The following is a 5,828-nucleotide window of genomic DNA, read 5'->3' as shown; positions in this document are numbered from 1 at the left end:
TTGAAACCCAAACCAACCATCCTACTTGCTATCATTAATAATCATCCACATCATATTGTGACGTTCAAGTTCACTAATGCTTAAGAAGAACACCATCCTCTTTATATCTTGAGTAGTTCCCATTGTTGCCTTGACTCATTCATTCGAGTTGTATATTTCAAATGCAGTGGATCCAATAATAAAAAATATTTTACCACGAATCTCAAATAGATCACACTCTCCTAGCGTGTCAATTAAAGAAGTCATCCTCTTATCATGACTTTCAGTAAATTATTTCATCACCTTCATTAAACCTTCAAGAACAGTCTCATTATCATCTTTAGTTTTTTTTTTTTTTACCGTGGTTTCCGGGCGTCGCTTTGCGAACCCGACTAGCTGTACCCACCGGGTCCCGCTGTTTCAAGGCGGGTCCACCACGATTAGTTCCACGAGGCCCTGGAGACGCGGCCAGTTTGTAATGCCTCCAGTGGCCCTGCTGGGGATTTTTGTTTTTTGGCATCTACCTTTTTTGTTGATTTTAGAAAATGATGCTTTAAATTTATTACCTTGTTTCTGAGATTGATGGGTTTCACCTTTTTGAGTTGTGAATGAACTTTGTGTTGCTCCAGTTGATTCATTAGGTTCATCTTGAGTAGTAAATGAACTTTTTGTCGATTCAATTGATACATTAGGTTCCTCCTGAGCAGCTTGATTTTCTCTTGTGCCTGGAGCATCATCTATGTCAACAACAACAATAGAAAATCCCACAAATGTGTCATTAGTAATTTCTTGAGCTTCAGTTCTTTCTATTTCTTCAGCAACATCTTCTGGACCTTGGGCAAATCTTCCAGTAACTCTATCCTTACCAATTATCTTTTCCCAATCAGCAAACACTGACTATTTTTTTTAAGTTCCTTGACTTGGCATTTGAATCAATCTAAGAAAATAAAGAACAAATACATGAAATAACTGATATATTCCAAAGACAGAGATTCATTCACCAGGAGAAAATATAAGTAAGTAACAATTCCCTACTGATTTAAAATAAATATAAATCACTTTTATAAAGTCATCTCAATCTTTAGGATCATCAACTAAGATACTTTCATCACTATATTGGAATCATGAACCACTTCGACTATTTAGTAACGATATGACTGCATAACTCTTTTTCAATGCTCTTATTTTATAATCAACATGTGGTAGACATTTTAATCCACAATTAGGATGACGAACATTTATTTAGTGTTCCAATCCATTAAATATCCATGTTTAAAGGTTTCATTATCTCCTCTCCAACCATTAACACACAATTCTTTTAATTCATCTACAAGCGTAAATTCCTCTTCTAGAGTCCATACCCTTCGAGATGAAGGTGTTGATTTTCTTGCCCTCTTTCTGGGTGTTAGATGTTGCAGCTGTGGAACTAGACATTTCAATCTGTAAAATTATAAATGAAATCACAATTAATACTAAGTTACAGCTTACTAGTAAATTATTCTAATTATAACAAAATAAGTTGTAATACAACTAGATTGATTTGGAAAAAAGATAATGTGAAGACATATATACAAATTCACTACTTATATTCAAAGATATATAGAAATACATTGAGATTCACTATTTGTCTGTGCAAATAACAATGTGAGACATACAAAAAGATTGACTATTCGTTTTAACAAAATAATTGAAGTTATTACATTTTACAGTGAACGAAAAATCAAACATAAAAGTGCATGAGAACAACAAAAGTAACCACATAGTTTAAAATTATAAATATTTATTTCCCAATCTTTCATTCCACATAGACTGAGCTAGTTCATCCGTCCAAGTGGTCCACTCATGAGATGCTCCAATTGTGTTAATATTTTCATGTTCATGGTGATTCTCCATTTCAACTTTCATTTCCACATCTAAGGGGTAAACTTCCATCTCTCTTCGAATGAAATTGTGTATCAAACAACATGCACTAATAGTTTTATTATGAACCTTAACCGATACCACGAAAGACTTCTAAGAATTCTCCAATGTCCTTTTAATAGACCAAATGTGCCTTCATTAACATTGCGCGCCCTAGCATGCTTCATATTAAAGAGATCTTCTCGACATCAAGGTGATGAATTATCTCTCTGCTAATTCTTTAGCCAATATTTATATCCTCCGTAGGGAGATAGAAAATCATTTCCATTTGTATATCCTCCATTGCATAGATAGTAATTGCCTAAAAATGTAAACAATAATATATTACTTTAAAATATTATTCTATTTTGATGTAATATAAATAGATAAGGGTCTGTGTATTATTTAGCATACCTTGGGGTACTTCAACCCAGTTCTTCGTACAACATCTTGCAATACACGACCATCAGCGACTGATCCCTCCCAATCAAGTAATACATAAATGAAGTTGAGATTTCTATCACAAACCCCCAAGACATTAGTTGCTATATCTCATTTCCGTGTTCTATATCTTGGCTTATATATTATTTCAACTCTAATGAAAATGTAAGTAGCATCCCATGCACCAAATAACCCTATACGATAAATTCAACTCTAAATAGTAAAGGACTATTAAAAATAAAAATGCTTTCACCATAATATTTCAAGTTTGTTTATAGTAAATCAAATGTTAGATTGAAATTTACCTACCTTAAATCATTTTCATCGATCATCAATATCATCTTCGAGCACCGAATTAGGTTTAACAAGTAACACTGAAATTAGTTTAAGAATAACTCTTAGAAATTCATTAAAGGCTCAACTTACACTCCATCATGATCTAATATAATCAACTTTGATAGACATGTTCTTCTCATGATGAGCCAAAATATTTAAGAACATTGCTAATTTTTCAGTACTCAACATATTTTTATTGTCAGTGAACCCTCCAATATTCTTGGTTAAGGAGATGAAAAAGTGAAAGACATTTCTATCCATCCTAAGCTTGTCAATACATACAATATCATTATCACGAATGAGAACATTTAGATAGGCAAGATTTTAGGAATTCTAGCACTCATACAATATCGAATAACCCGTCTGTTTCTAGATTGTTTTCTTAATAACGTGCTATAAATAGCCATAAAAAAACAAATAAGGACAATATATGAATGCACCACAATCTCCTCAAGGATGATAAAGCATTCAACATTGCATAATTGTTGAGGATCCATAGACACCTATTTTCCATTTAAAAATTGCAACATCATTATCAAATTGAATCCCAAAAAAAAAAGTATCAATCAATCATGATACTTAACTAATTATTGCAGGCACATTAAATAAGTATAATAGGAAGGTAGTAGATAGTTTCATACTAGAAATGTTCAATTTTATAAAAAAATGAAAAATAATATTGAAAAACAGGGTAAAGTGTTATTTTTGTTTGGCCTTAATAACTAGAATTAACACTTCAAATACATGTTCATTTTTATTTTTTTGCAGTTTTAAAAGCTAAAGAAACTAAACTTAATGAACCCCTTTTCAGAAAGTACAATTTTTTAACAAACAAAAAAAAATCCCACATCAAATTTGGGTGTACTCAAACGTCAATTTAACTAGAAAATATTGAGAAGATTTAGAATCTCATTCATCTCTCGCTAGATTAACAAGAGGAAACAAAGGAAGAGAAGAAGAAGAAAAAAAATAAAAAAAGATAAGCCAAATTTAGAGTTTCAAAACTTTTAACCTCATAGAAAGAACGTCAGATTGAAAGTTTTTTCAATCTATTTGCCTGAAAGATGAAGAGTCATTTTAAATCTATGAAATTTGTCATTTTGTGTTAGGCACACTTACTGTCAATTGTGTGAGGCCCTTTTTGGCTGCCATTTGTATATATGGGACCCATACTATACTTATTCATTTCCTTACTTTTTCTCTTTCAATTTTAATCTTTTCTTTTACTTGCATTTTCTTTTTTACTTGTAAATTGTAATTTTATTTTGATAAAGAAATTTCCAAACTCACCCGATATATATACTAGACAAGCCATGACCCGTGCTTAGCATGGGCCCAACATGTTATTCACCTAAAACAGAAAAACTTGCATGAAAATCATCTTCCAAGACTTTGATAAATAGAGATACATTTTTGGTTTCGCTTCATCATTCCACCATAAAGACTCACAAGCATGTTAATATAAACAACCGTTGAAGTTCTTACATGATTACTATTATAATTGCTTGCTAAATTTAATAATCAATCAATAAATAAAACAGAAAGATGCAAGGAACATTCAATTGCCAATCTACCAGCATATATAATAATTTATGGTTTATGTCTGAAATCTTTGATGCGAACTCTTGAAGATATGATCTTTGCACTGACATTGATATAGTAAAACCTGAGAAACATTTATTTCACTTGTAAGAAGCAGCTGCCAAACCAACAAAATCATGAAGAAAAAAAAAAGGATAGAATGGCAATGATAGGAGTTCCTAATTTTCTATCAACTTCAAGCCAGAGGAATTTCTTCATGTACAACACACCAACTGCTCAATATTATAGCCAGCATCCAATTTAATTTTTACACTAAATAGCTTCACATATTAAAAAATTTACAAGATAATGAATCCAATTATAAGAATAGCAAGGTTCATAAACATAAAAAAAAAATCAATTACAAATATAAGAATATTGAGAAAAGTATCGTCAAGTATAGCTTACTTAAACTATTCTTTGTTTTTACTACTTTTTACAATTACAAGAAGCCGTTCATTATTTTTTGACATGTATTCTGCACATTAAACTGGATTTTCTTACTCATGAATAGTATCGGTAATAACTTCTCAGTCCAAAGGAAAACGAAAGATAAGAGTACTTTAGTTTTCATCAATGAGAACTTCCGAGAAACACAAACTAAATAATAAAGAGTAGAGCTTCACATATGGGATAGCTAGATTAAAAAAACAGTACCAGAAAATAATGAGTGTCATTTCTAAATTTCTCAAGGGCCTTTCCATAATCTAAAGAGAAGAAACATTTCAAAGATTCTAATCCAATTTCTCATAGCTTTTTGTCTCTATGCAAAAAGCAAGTATCAAATTCATATGCAAAAGCAAATGCCAAAAAACATAAATGTGAATCTAAAGGATATGTGAACCGGTGATCATTACTTTATAATTCTCCTCTGCAGTGGAGCGGTTTTTTTGTGCTTCTGACCTGTGTTGTCAAAGGCGCACATAAGTGTTGATGCGAGGCGCAAAACATGTTGAGTGCTCCGCCTCGCTTAATGGGCGCTTCAATGTCACCATAAAGGCTCTGAGGCTAGTTTTCCTTTCCAATGAGCGTATTCCTGATGAGGCAACTCTAAACAATTGATATTTAACTTGATAAATTATTATTTTCAATTTCTTTGTCCATGTATTCGTTATTCATGCTTAAAGTTATTAGTCTTGAACTACACCATACATATTTGTGATTTTTCTCTGCTTGGAACCTTTTTTCCTGTAACATTCATGAGTATGCAGGGCTCAAATTATGAATTGGTTTTGATTGGTGTGTATCAATGTATATAAATTTTACCTGGAAACAATTGCAGATCTGCATTGGTTGAGTTTTCCTAATATTTTTTGTGGCATTTCCAATATGGTGCTGATAATGAAGTCTTCTTTCATACCATTGACCTACCCTAATTTGTACATCATTCTGAATTGTCATGTCTCATGGTTGTATATAATTTTTTGTTTTTTCAAGACTTGTTGTTCCAGATGTTCCTATAGAGGAAACTGAAATATTGAGAAAGGAAGCTGCTAGGCATAATATTGAATTGGTTAGTTCTTGTGTCAAATATCTATTTTAATTTTCAACTCACTTGAGATGCCCCTTTGGTTTTGGCTCACCGTTTTCTT

Source organism: Solanum verrucosum, unplaced genomic scaffold (assembly GCF_900185275.1).
Source record: "Solanum verrucosum unplaced genomic scaffold, falcon-dt-bn FXZP01000115.1, whole genome shotgun sequence".
Lineage (NCBI taxonomy): Eukaryota > Viridiplantae > Streptophyta > Magnoliopsida > Solanales > Solanaceae > Solanum > Solanum verrucosum.
Note: the sequence above shows the minus strand (reverse complement) of the source record.